The 14,641-nt window shown below is 34.6% G+C and overlaps 1 long non-coding RNA gene across 2 annotated transcripts in view; it reads left to right on the forward strand.

Moving 5' to 3' along the window:
- Positions 1–2,316: 2,316 nt before the first annotated feature.
- LOC144292679 (uncharacterized) overlaps positions 2,317–14,641 on the forward strand; it is a 107,337-nt gene continuing 95,012 nt past the window's right edge. Inside the window, exon 1 of one of the 2 annotated variants that reach the window (XR_013360033.1) lies at positions 2,317–2,397. This is a non-coding gene — a long non-coding RNA (uncharacterized LOC144292679). The remainder of the gene's footprint in view (positions 2,398–14,641) is intronic. The other variant, XR_013360036.1, reaches the window with a different exon arrangement.

Genomic DNA, 14,641 nt, shown 5'->3' on the forward strand with positions numbered 1-14,641 from the left:
AAAATTGCAAATTGGCAGGATAGAGGAGCTTAACCTCAAGGTCACTGAGCACCATCTATGCGACCACTGGCACCAGATATTTAGCAATATTTCAAAAAGTTTCATAATGGCTTTTTTGGAATTCTCATGAGTTGTAAAATGCTAAATTAATTTTTAAAATTATGTTTGAATATACAATTTTTATAAATATCTAATGAGATATGCATTAGTAAGCTTACTTTATTGAACAGATAAAGTCTGTTTTAGGGAAATTGCTATTCAGAATTTTATGAACCAAATAAATTGCTTGTTTTAAAATTTTTCATATAGGTACAAATGATATGACAAACTGAAAATTTTGACGCAGTGAATAAGGGCAGTCATCTTTTTAATGATAAAAAATGACCTATGAAGTGACTCAATTTTCATAGGTATTTTCAAGGCTAGACACACGTGAGTGTCAACTGCAATGCAAGACTAAGTATTTCAATGTCTCATGACAAGGTTGTTTTAGAGAAAATAAAATCTAAGGGCTATTTAAAAAGAGGACAGATATACCTCTTTTTAGAAACATAGGTCATTGATATTAGGAAAATGACAGTATCATGGTTAAAAAATATCAATATCAGGTACCTGATTCATGAAAGAATTTATCAAAATGCATGCAAAGAGGGACAGGTGAATCAGCAACATTTCAGTATTCCACAAGATACAAAATAACTTGATCTCTCAACACAAATAAGATTCAAAATTTCCACAAATCGTATGGAAGCGTTGAATTAAAACTCCATTTTTAATAGTGTCTTCTGGCCTGTTGCTCCTTGTCTGCTCCGAAATAGGCCATCCATGTGATAAGTATAGAACTATTGATGCATGTGGATACACTTGCCCTTTGTATACATGATCCTGTTTTGGAAAACACTATGACATGGAGGAAAAATAAGATCCTGAACTAAGCTAGTATCTTTGTTGCTCCTCAGTTCAGTACAGATTTCTAGAAATTGAGAAACTAAGTTTTTACTCTCCTAGAGAGTGATAATAGAAGAATTATCACTAAAAGGCATGCATTTGGAGTAGAATGTGAAACCTCTTTGAACTTGTAAAATGAACCCTAATCTCGAAAAGAAATTCGAGCTTCTGAAAAGATGCTTGGGGTAATGCTTTTAGGCTTTGGAAGGCAAGTTTGTGCTCTCTTCTGCCGGGAAGATGAATCTCCTCGGAAAGTAGGAGAGATGCATGAAGTCCAGACATCTTACAGTCTCTTAGCTTTTTGATTGTGTAATTAGTAATGAGATTTATTTGGTGGGACTTATTTAAGTAGAGACTAGATCGCTATTTTGATAAGGTACTATAGGGATAAATCAAGTAGATTTTTATCTGAATTCAGTAGGATTGGAATTCTCTCCAGCTTCCAGAATTAAATAAAACTAGGTCATCTTCCTGTCACTCCTTTAAAGAAATGAAATGTTACATGCGTTTTCAGTACTTGGATCTTGGTTTTCTTTTATTCCCTTACCTGACAACCAAAAATCCTTAAAACTTCCATTTTTCACATTAGTATTTCAGAATTTAGCATGGAAAAGTAACTTCTTTTTTTTTTTTTAAGTTTTGTAAGTGTTGATGAAATTCCTTTAATACTAATACGTATATGGATAATGATAGAGACACATTTATATACATATAACAGACATATGTACACTGATTTTCTTTTTCATTTCAGCAATATATTTTGAAAAGCAAATAACAGTAGGTTTCATGGTAGCGGTAGTTCTATAATTTCTGCAGTGTTTGAATTTATTAACCATAGCATAAAATTCATTAAATTAAAAACTGATTTTCTAACATATTTTACTGATAGAGAAAAACTAGCTGTTTTTCTTTTCTATCTTTTTCATAGATTCTTCCGTATTTGTGAGGAATAGAAAAGTGTATGTGTAGTATAACCTGCAATTAAAGATATGTGAATGCCTATCACCTCTTACACTCTCTCAGGTAATACATATTCAGAGTTGCATGTAGAGTGTTTAGGGGCTCCAGGATCCTTTTGAATGCTTTGAGCCTTCTGATCACTGGAAATTAGTCATTAATAGCTCAGTTGTCCTCTAACAAGTATTTTTAAAAAGCTGAGAATAAACAGAAATCTCAATGGAAACAATGATTGTTTCCAACATTTAGGGAACCTGACATCTTTGAATTGTGGCCATTACTGATTATTAAAACCCTTTTTGTCTAGTTCTCCTGCTGTGCGTGGCATCTTACTGTGAAAAGCAGGTCCAGTGTGGCACAGCTGGAAACCACACATAACAGGATTCCAGAACCCAAAGCCTCAGAATTTAGAAAACTTTTGTTCCACAGAATTTAAAGTGCAGTGGTGAGTCTGGTTGTGTAGGTAAATTCTCTCACTGATTGGAGTTGAAGGTATGTTAACTATTTCAGGACATGAGTCATTTTTCTTAACAGGAAAATGCAGGCTATGCTAAGATCTCAGGTCTCAGACTGTACCTTATGTCTTCAAGTTTCTGAATTTATAGGTCCTTTTGTGATTGTTAACAGAAAATATTTCTTACTTTGTCTTATTTGAAAACCATAAATATTGAGTTCCTGTCTCTTCACTATTTGGTTTCCTCTAGAATAAGATAGTAAAAGCAGGCTCATTATTTATTTGGGGTCTTTAATATATTCAGAACTTACTGTAAGTATCTGATGTGGTATAAGTATGAAGGGAGTTAAAAATACATTGGGCCATACTGAAAATATTTGTCAGTGCGTGGAAAGAATATGTAAAATGCCAAGGTTATTGCTGTGCCTCTTCTATTTTGGAAATGATTATGTTAAAATAATGAAATTTATAATTTATTTTAAAATTTTTGAAGTCATGAATTTTTTTTTTCAGGGGATATGGGGTGCAAACTAGTAAAACTTAAACCTTAGGAAAAAATTTGACCCACTTTTTACAAACTAAGACACTAGATACTAGATCTAATCCCCCTGAGGCTATAAAAAAGAACATACCTAAACCAATTAATGCTAAAACCTATGCTAATTAAATGAACAATCAATCTCATGCAACATGGACAGAGAATTGTGAAGATGTGGGATACAGAAATGGACAAAAACATAAATAACTCCTGATCATTAAATTATTATTAGGAAATAATAAAATGTTTGAGAACGCTCAATAGCTTTACATAGCATACTGCTACTAACAATAACGATTTTATCTAATGCTCTTAAGCACATATTTTGTGTTGGGCACAATGTTTTAAATATTTTAGGAAAAAATTTACATAAAACCCAGTGAGAAAGACACTATTTCTGTCTCCATTATACAAAGATAAAGTGAAGCACGAGAGAGTAGGTGATTTGCACTTTGTTTCACAGTTGGAAAATGGCAAGAGCTTCAGGGACGTACGAGTGGGAAACATTTATAAGCTGCAGAGGCTAGTTGGGAAGCCATTTTTGTTACTGAATCTATTGCTGCACTAAATTTAGAAGTCACTATTTGTCCCATCTTAGCTTAAAAGCCTAGTCCTGTTGGCCATCCCTTGCTTTTTAATATAAAATTAGCTTTTTAAAAAAAAATTTACCTTGGGCAAGATAGGTTTGTTTTGTTTTGTTTTACATTAAAGGGAAGATTGTTCAGCTTCCATGGAAGGTCAGAGAAAAGACAGCATCTATTGTTTGTTTCTAAACTATGGTTAAAACCATGGAACTTCAGCTTTTAAGGAAGTATATTGGGTTTGCTAAGTGAGGTTCCTTTGGAGACTTGATTGTTTTGAATTATATGGGATCCCATCATGGCTTTTTTCTGTCTGTCTCCCTTTCCCTCTCTCTGGCCATCTCTCAGTTTCTCTCCACATATATACATACACACACACATACACACACATGAGGTTAATTTCATCTGAATCTTTTACAATTCTGCTTATCTCTAAAGAATGGAGTGAAAACATGGTGCAAACCATGACCAAATCTGAATAGAATATTCTAACTAGTGATTGGGGTATTTCTCGGTTAAGGTACAGAATACACCAGGGATCAATCTATACACCAAGGAGCAGCTGTCAGCATCTTTTAAATAGAAAATAGAAGACTGATGGATCATATTTGGTTCTTGTTTGTAGTCTTAGTTTCTGTTATTGAAACTGGTCATGCACACTTGTTTTGCCTACCTAATTAGAAGGGTATAAAATACTTTTCTGAGGATGACACTTATTTTTTTATTGAGATCAATGTATCTCACTCAGATCTTGTTGGTTTGTGGACTGAAGATGTAGTGCTTCCCGTGGGATGGAGGCAAGACTCTGAAAACTATTGGGCGGTATGAGACTTCTCCAATGTTTTCTTGTGGTTTCTTCAATTGTATTTTTTAACTTTTAAATTTTGGCAAGGATGTGGAGAAAAGGGAACCCCTGTGTACTGTTGATGGTAATGTGCATGGTATAGCCACTATGGAAAACAGTAGAGGTTCTCCAAAACAGTAAAAAAAAAAAAAAAAAAAAAAAAAAAAAAAATAGAACTGTCATATCATTCATCAATCCCACTCCTGCGTATTACCTGAAGGAAATGAAATCACAATCTCTAAGAGATATCATCTGCACTCTGTGTTCATTGCAGCATTTTTTCTCAATAACCAAGGCATGGAAATGACTACGTATCCATTGACAGATATATGGATAAAGAAAATGAGGTATATACACACGGTGGAATATTATTCAGCCATAAAAAGGGAAATCTGCCATTTGTGACAATATGGATGGACGTTAAGGCCATCATGTTAAATAAGTCAGAGAAAGACAGATACTCTATGATCTTATATGTGAAATCTAAAAACAAAACTCAGAAACAGAGACTAGAATCATGGTTGTCTGGGGACTGAGGGAAATGGGGACTTGTTGGTCAAAGAATACGAACTTGAAGTTATAAGATGGTTAAGTTCTGGGCATATAATGTACAGCATGGTGATTACCTTTAATAATACTGTATTATATTCTTGAAAGATAATCTTAAATGTTATCACCACATAAAATATTATGTGAGGTGATAGATGTGTCAACTAACTTTATTGTGTTAAATTTTTCACGATACATACGTGAAATCATCATGTTGTACATCATGAACTTACACAATGTTATGTGTCAATTTTATCTCAACAAACCTTGGGGGAAAGTTTTAGGAGTTTTTTAAAAGACCAGAATTGGCATAATTAACACAACTATGATATATAAAGATATGCATATATATGCATATATACACATGCTCATATGTATACATAGTCACAAACATATCTGCTTCATTTTATTATATAATTAGTGAGATATTAAATTCAATATTGAAAAAACGGTGCAACACAAGCAAAATGTGATTCTGCCCTGAGATACTCAAACTTTTTTTTTTTTTTTTTTAGTATTTTAAAGTAAACTGATAATTATGATATCATGTGATTAGTTTTTTTGGTGACTCAAAAAAAAAAAGTCCACATATTTAGAATAGGGTTATAAAGAAAAATAAATATGATTTGGTCACATAATAATTGAATATAATAAAATGATCCTTCATAACTTACCATCAGATGGTTGAACCAAGGTTTGTTTTTATGCTGTGTTTTCACCCCAGCGGTTTGCAAGTTCTGAGTCCAACCACTTGCTGTGCCTAATCTCACTGTACATTAGGCTTCAACCATTTCCTTCTACAATAATGATCCTCAAAGCCATTTCTCTCATCTTAATCTCTTTTGAAGCTCCATAGTGAAAATTTTCAGATATTGACTGATTTAAGCCAATTGGTCACAACTATTTAAACTAGGGGAGGGTCCCAACAACCCTACTGTCAGGTTACAGTAAAAGTTATTTCCAGACCAACACATAGAGAAATATTATCAAGCAAGTACAAAGTAGTTCATATGATCCATTGTCTATCCTAGAAGTTTTGATTCTCTAGCATTTAAGATGATCTGACTCCTCCTTCCAGTGAAAAGGTCCTTGTAGGCAGGTGTTTTTCAACATATTTGTGGTAAGAGAGCATTCTGTTTGTATTTCTAATTTATCCCAGACAAATGCTCTTGCAAAATATATCAGTGTTTTTACAGGGTAAAAATATATACTATTGATTTGTAACAATGAGTGTCCTTTTATTCAGACAACTACTGGTCTAATTCAAGGATTTACTTTCATCAATGAAAACACATTTCTAAGATTTATTATTCAAATACCAAACCAGCCACTCACTGAAAGAGAGAGAAGATGCTGAAGCATCTGTAGTAGCCTCTAGGACAGCTCTTTCTGTTGAAAAATATTTGACTATCCCTGAAGAATGAATCATAAGTCATGATCAATGACTAGCCTAGCTTGTTAGCCAAAACATAATACTATCTAACATGAACTGTTTAGAAGTAAATTGTAGTTACCATCATCCATGGTCTAATACCTGAAACTTAGTCTTATACTCAATTCTTCATATCTTATAAATTTTGTCCTCTTTCTGTATTTTGTGTATATAGCTCTAAGCTCATGTATAGTATTATTGACTAGTCATGTATTGACTATACTCTCCTCTGTTGCCTGTCCTTGACCTGTTTATTCCATTTTGAAAACACAGAATGAGGTGAAAATAAAGCAAGCTGACCTTAGCTTCTAAGTATGTATTTGGTCCTCAGACCTAAATCTCTAAAAATATTCTTGGGTTGAGTCTCCAGTAAACAGATGTAGATTTCTAGCTCAGAAATGAATTAAACCATGTTCTGAGTTGATCAGAATTTTGGTTTCTTTGTTGATTCCTGCCCCCCCACCCAACTTGCACCAAGTCAATTGGTTCTTTTTTTTTTTTTATCTACTTCTTGACTTTTTTTTTAAATTTATTTTTTATTGGTGTTCAATTTACCAACATACAGAATGACCCCCAGTGCCCATCACCCATTCACTCCCACCCCCCGCCCTCCTCCCCTTCTACCACCCTTAGTTCATTTCCCAGAGTTAGCAGTCTTTACGTTCTGTCTCCCTTTCTGATATTTCCCACACATTTCTTCTCCCTTCCCTTATATTCGCTTTCACTATTATTTATATTCCCCAAATGAATGAGAACATATAATGTTTGTCCTTCTCCGACTGACTTACTTCACTCAGCATCATACCCTCCAGTTCCATCCACGTTGAAGCAAATGGTGGGTATTGGTCATTTCTAATGGCTGAGTAATATTCCATTGTATACATAAACCACATCTTCTTTATCCACTCATCTTTCGATGGACACCGAGGCTCCTTCCACAGCTTGGTTATCGTGGCCATTGCTGCTAGAAACATCGGGGTGCAGGTGTCCCTGCGTTTCATTGCATCTGTATCTTTGGGGTAAATCCCCAACAGTGCAATTGCTGGGTTGTAGGGCAGGTCTATTTTTAACTCTTTGAGGAACCTCCACACAATTTTCCAGAGTGGCTGCACCAGTTCACATTCCCACCAACAGTGTAAGAGGGTCCCCTTTTCTCCGCATCCTCTCCAACATTTGTGGTTTCCTGCCTTGTTAATTTTCCCCATTCTCACTGGTGTGAGGTGGGATCTCATTGTGGTTTTGATTTGTATTTCCCTGATGGCAAGTGATGCGGAGCATTTTCTCATGTGCATGTTGGCCATGTCTATGTCTTCCTCTGTGAGATTTCTCTTCATGTGTTTTGCCCATTTCATGATTGGATTGTTTGTTTCTTTGGTGTTGAGTTTAATAAGTTCTTTATAGATCTTGGAATCTGGCCCTTTATCTGATATGTCATTTGCAAATATCTTCTCCCATTCTGTAGGTTGTCAATTGGTTCTTAATGGGATTTTGATTACTCTCACTATGCCAAATGGCTATAGGTGTTAAAAAAGCTCAAGATTCAATTGCTATTTCTGTCCGGGCTGTCCAATGAAAATGCTAGTGAATATGGAGAGATATTTAGGGGAGAATTCATCTGTGTGTTAGAGATCGGACATCTCTACCTTCTGATGTCTGTTAATAACTCTAGGTTACTGATAACACTGCACTTCACTTCCCTAATGCAAAAATTATGCTACCTTCTACTCATCTCTGGACATTTGCTAATTTATCTACTGCATGGACTAAAAACCCATGTTAAGTCCTTTCCTGATCTGCTTTCAGACATAAATTGTGTTGTTAAGCTTACCAGTATTTGACATTCTTTCCATCTATATAAACACTACTAGTTTGATTACTATTAAAAATGGTACTTGTCTTGGCTTTTATCTTGTTTAGGGTTTAAACTGAATGTTCAGTGCATTAGTTCCTATTTATTGATTAAAATAGTTAAAAGCTATACGTTTCATTCAGAGTATACCTTTCTGAAGTAGTATATATAAAGATATAAAGTATATATAAAGTAGTATATATAAAGTTAGTATATGTATATAATGAAGTATAAAGACACCATAAGAAATCATGTATTAAATACATATTAAACACTGTATTAAGGTAAGCACATGTATATACTTACAAATAGTCATTAATGTCTAAGTCGTCTCCATTCAATTTATTATTTTTTAAAAGATTTTATTCATGAGTGACACAGAGGGGCAGAGACACAGGCAGAGGGAGAAGCTGTCTCCCTGTGGGGAGCTCTATGCAGAGCTCAATCCCAGGACCCCAGGATCATGACCTGAGCCAAAGGCAGATGCTCAGCTACTGAGGTACCCAGATGTCCCAGTCTCCGTTCAATTTAGATGGAGTTAATTTGTGTGTCATTTAGCACTTTTAAAACATTTTCAATGTTTTGGATTATTTGAGGTTGATTTTATTTGACTAGGATGCAATTAAGATTTTTTTCCCAATGTGTTTACTCTTGTATTATGTTTTTCTTTGGGTGTTTATGGAGATTTTATAGATTTTATTTTAAAGAGAGAAAATGCATGAGGCCACATAGGTGGAAGGATGGAGGCAGGGGCAGGGAGGCAGGGAGAAAGAGAATCTCAAGTAGACTGCACCTTGAGCACAGAGCCAGAGGGCAGAGTTCGATCTCAAGACCTTGAGCCTGACTGACTGAGCCACCCAGGCGCCGCTGAGACTTTCTTTACATACCAATGTAGAAACAATTTTAGTAAATAGTTCTTGAACATTAGAAAAAAAAAGATCTCTTTATTTGTAGGTCACAAAACTAAATAAACATAAATACACAAATATATACACAAACATTTAAAATCAGCCTCTGTAATACAGCAGTCCTCAATAGATGGCCCATGGCCACCTGTGGGACCTAACACTCTTCCAAGAAGTTCACAAGGTCAAGATTATTTTCATTACTACCAAATCTCATCAGAAAAGTCCTTAAGCATTAGGAAACTCAAGCTCTGGGTAACAGGTTCAAGTTTTCCCAATTCCAGCTTTCCCCTGAAAAATAAAAATTTGATTTTTGACTATAATACTGTCAGTTATTTTCTCTTTTAGTAACAGGCTCACTTTATTCTCCTTGGAAATCATATTTACAGCTTCAACAAAACATTCTTAATGGGCTTTTTTTTTTAAAACCATGTGTGATGGTAAAGATTATATAAACCTCAGCACTTATGACATTTGGTGGTGATATTAACAAATGTAATTTTTGATGGTACTAAAAGTGCTTAATTGTCATCACAAATGTTAATTATGTGATACTTTATATTAACTATTGAAAGAAAATAGCTTACTCTGATTTATGAAACAATAGTAGGCAAATATGAACAAACATTATAAGATATTTAAAATATTATAAAAACTAGTGAATATACAAGTATCATTGTCACAATATATTCTTTAACAAATTTACATGTATATAATGTGCAAATAAATCTGTGATGGAACTAATTTTCTAAACAAAATGCACAATTCAATGAACAGTTTTGTTTTCCTTTGGGAAAACTCTAGATAGGTTATAGATGAAAATGAAAAGAGTCAATCTATCAAGGATGACATTATAATTATGGCAAATGTCTTAGTAGAAAACATCAATTGATTCTTATACTTAGGATCTATTTTCCCTTTGGTCCAATTTATCAGCTTGGCAAGTGTGAATAACCTTCATGGCTTTTTAGTTTTGTTACCTCTTTAAACAAGAAGAAATTTTATATTTTATTTTTTTGAACAAGACATTTAGCAAATCCATTCCAGGAAGTGAAGAAGGCCACAAATATAAACAAAATAGTATACATTAAAGCTATCTTTCCAAGGGATGTCAAACTTTGAGCCAACTTTCCACAGTAAGACGATGATTAAATAATCAAATCTGTTCACACTTATACCTGGCTCTTCAGGTGAAATACATAAATAGTGATACTCATGTGTTACTTGAATTGCACACTTATTCTCTACTAGATGCCAACGTGGTTAACTTTAGGTGTGGTAATTATATTTACCAAGCATGTGTGTACGTGTAATTGAGCCTCATGTTCTCAAATTTCAAATTCAGATAACTGTGGGTGATCATGTGTGCCACGGACATGTAGATTTGTGTCTTCAGAAAAATTTCTAAAGAGCCTCCCACTGTCCCATAGGCTGGATAACATATAACAAAAATTGAATGGATACACGTGTCTCAGTACTAGATGAAGTAAAATAAACATATTTATTGCATAGCACATGGTAATCCTTACTTAGGGTTGCAAATGGGAGACTCCATGCAAGACTCAAGGAGGGATACAAAATATATATATGGCGCAGTTCATGCTCCCTAAATTTACAACTTAGTTGAGAAAGATCTTGTCTTTGAAACTTCTGTATAACAATGATTAGGTGTCAGTCCAAGTGTTACCAGGAAAAAAACCCAATGAGCATGTGGTGAACATGCTAAAGAAAACCTAGCTCCTAAGAAATGATTCTTAGCTAAGTAATAAACTCAGCTAAGTTCAACAGACTTTTCCAAATGCTACTGTGAGTATTCCTGAAGGTGACTACAGGAGACATTTTATACAGTTGCTTTTAGAAGATTTTATTAAGGCCACCTTTAACAATTTGTCCTACTCAGAAATCTCAAAAAATAGTACTGAGTAGTAACATATTTTTGTCCTTTTAATCAACACCATAGGTATCACTGTATGTGCCAAATTTGTTGATATTTCTTTTTTCCCCTCAAGTTTTTATTTAAATTCCAGCTAACACAGTGTAATATTAGCCTCAGGTGTTGAATTCAGTGATTTGACACCTACATACAACACCCAGTGCTCATGACAAGTACCCTCCTTAATCCCCACACCTATTCAGCTCGTTTCATAAGGTCCTGAAATCTACCATAGGACACACATATTATACTTGCTAACTCTGTGAAAATGACTGCTGCTTATTTTATACACCTTTATATAAATTATAAGACATCCTCTCAAAATGTTTATTAGTTGAGGGAGGTAGAGTAATGCCCTCCCCCCACAAGGTGTCTATGTTCTAAACCCAGGAACTTGTGAATATTACCTTACATGGCAAAAAGGACTTTGCAGATGTGATTAGGGTACTGACCTGGAGATGGAGGAGATAATCTTGGATTATATAGGTGGTCCCAGTTAAATCACTTAAATCCTTAAAGCAGAGAGCATCTTTCCTGATGGATACGTTACAGAGATGAGAGGGGAAAAGGAAGAGAATTTTCAAGCATGAGAGACTTGATCTGCCATTATGAGCTTTGAAAATGTAAAAGGGAATCATCAGCTAAAAAACACGGGCAGTTTCTTAAAGCTGGGAAGTCCCTCAACTAGTAACTAGCAAGGAAAGGAGGATCCCAGTCCTATAACTTCAAGGGACTAGATTCTATAAATGGCCCAAATGAACAGGAAGTGGATCCTCCTCTAGGATCTCTAGAAAGGGACACAGCCCTGCCAAGAACTTGATATTGCTCCATGAGACCCACATCGGATTTTTGACCTGCAGAACTGTAAGATAATAAATTCCCATTGCTTTAGCCTCTAAGTTTGTTGCAATTTGATACAACAGCAATAGAGCACTACTACCTTTTACTGCCCCGGTACTCCTGAGGGACATGAGCCTGTCTCATCAGTCGTAGTTTGCTATAGAACTGCTGCCATCACTTGTGCAGCTTAATGTTTTTCATCTTTGCCCAGATGTGTGAAAAGCTAACTAAACCATCTCAATTTTTAATGATTAAGTATGAGTTGTCATTTAACAAGTTGTCATTGTTCTTATATTTCAGCCATGCCTGGTGGCTTACCAAAGTCCCAACCTTGTTCACATTCATTCACACAGTTAAGTGATTGCAGTCAAGATTTACACTACGGTCATTGCCTTTTGATATCTTTGCTCGTACTAGAAAAAAAACATGTGTTCTGAAGATTTGGTGTTTTTTTTTGTTTTGTTTTGTTTTTCTCTCCCAAAGGTTCTCATGAAGGTTCTGGACTTTGCATTAAAAAGTTTGTCTTGTCAGGTAAAGTCCTTACTTGGTTGAGCACAGTAGAGTCTTAAATAGTACTTTTTATTAAAAGAAAATACAATGAATTTGAATTATAGGCATATCAAAATTCCAGACATAATACTTTACGTGCACAGTTATGCTGATAAGTCTTTGAAGAGACCTTCTCCACTCATAAATGTGGACAATTACAATAATCACTATTGTGAAAACAACCCATTGTTATTGCCATAAATAAGACAAGTGAAAAATAGTTTTCTAATTTGTCTAATATTCTAGCAGTATATTTTATTATTTTAATCAGTAATAAAAAGATACAAAAAAGAAACTTATGAAAAAAAAGAAAGGCTATATTTTAAATGAAATATCTGGTTTTAAGAAACAATTTTTAGAACTCTATGTGGCCTGTGTCTTCCTCTTGATTTCAGCTCAGGTCATGTTCTCAGAGTCTTGAGATTAGACCCCACTTTGGGCTCCACTGTCAATGCATTCTACTTGAGATTCTTTCCCCCTTTCTCTGCCTGCACTTGTGTGCACACACTCTCTCAAATAAATAAGACCTTTAAAATACAACAATAAAAGTACAATTTTTCTCCCCATCTGGAAGGTGGTAAAGATCTATCTTTAATTGTAGATAACACGTATAACTAATTTTGTACTATCAGAGGAATTCATTTGTAAGGAGTGTGTTCAATGGCCCCTGCTAATTCTCAATTTTTACACTTTTTAAGTTACATCATGAAAACATAGACCATTAGTATCATGGGTCTTTCTTTGCCATTTTCTATTTCTTAAAAAATGCATTATAAACACATGATGAGAACATGCATGCTTTTTCATTTGGTAGTTTACTGGATTCCAAGAATATACAGTAACATCTGTGATCTATGGTTTGGTTCTTCTGCTTATCTCTTAAGATTGTGCCAACTACTCTTTTCTCTTGTGAATAACATTCCCTGGTATGATTTGGTTGGGATTTAGTATAATTAATTTGAATTTAATAAGTTGACTACTTATTGACATTATGAAATGAGCAAAGTGATGTGGGATGCAGAGTACTGAACAGTATGAGTTTTGAGCATATATGACCTCAAAAAATGTCCAGTGATACTAGCTCTACAGGTGATGGTCATGGTGGTGGTAAATATTTTGGATAGCTAATTGTTTTTTTTCTTTTTAGTAAGAGTTATTGCAAAAGGTATATTCAGTATGTAGAATGCTACTCACGTTTTTGAGAGTGTTTTTATAACCTCTTGATGCTAAGAAAGGCACTATGATGATCATCATATACCACAAGAAATGATGGCCCTTTTCTTTGCTATATGTTTTTAAATATACCCTTATGTATCCTTACCTCCACCTTTTTATTTGTATTAGTAACCCAAATACGTTATAATTGCCACAAAAACCAACAAAATGGATTATTTTTCTGTCTTAATGAATCTTCACCATACACAGATCTTGTAGTGATCATAATCCCGCAGGAATGTTTTCCCAAGTCATTTTAAATGCTTTAGGAGTCGAGCATCTAGCTTTCAAATGTCTTTATACAAGTGTATACAGCTCCTGTTTCTGCTTAGGAAAATGCCTTTTTGAATGTATAGATGAGGTTTCCTGTATTTTTCAGTATACATGCAATAGTCTTGGGATGCCAGGGTGGCCCAGGGGTTGGGTGTCTTCCTTCAGCTCAGGGCGTGATCCCAGGGATCCTGGATCAAGTCCCACATCGGGCTCCCAGTGAAGAGCCTGCTTCTCTCTCTGCCTGTCTCTATCTCTCTCTCTGTGTCTGTCTCTCATGAATAAATAAATAAATCTTTTTTAAAAAGTGTAATAGTCTTGTATAATAGAGTCATGTCACTTTCACTTCCATCTTCCCATTAATTGAGAGTTGCTAGGTAAAAATACAGGACAACCAGTCAAATTTAAATTTCAGTTAAACAATGATTTTAGTATATTTCACACAATATTTGGGTATATTCTTTTATTAAAAATGCTTTATCTGAAACTCAAATTTGACTTGGATAAATCATACCCTAATTGCTATTTCTAAGTGAGTGATGGAATACTTTACCTTTCGTTCACTTCAGGATAAAGTGCTTAATTTTGTCACACTGTATATTAATTTTTTAATAAAATGTTAGAGAAATAATTGAACATTAGGAGATAACATGGCATAATTGTTAGCTTTTTTACTTGACATGCAAGCCATATAATAAACCTATTATGTTCTGCAGGAAGTTTCTAAAATACTTTTAGAACCACCACTACCACTAGTCATCCTGGACTTCATCCCAT

The sequence above is a fragment of the Canis aureus genome, chromosome 2 (genome assembly GCF_053574225.1).
Source record: "Canis aureus isolate CA01 chromosome 2, VMU_Caureus_v.1.0, whole genome shotgun sequence".
In the NCBI taxonomy this organism is placed as follows: domain Eukaryota; kingdom Metazoa; phylum Chordata; class Mammalia; order Carnivora; family Canidae; genus Canis; species Canis aureus.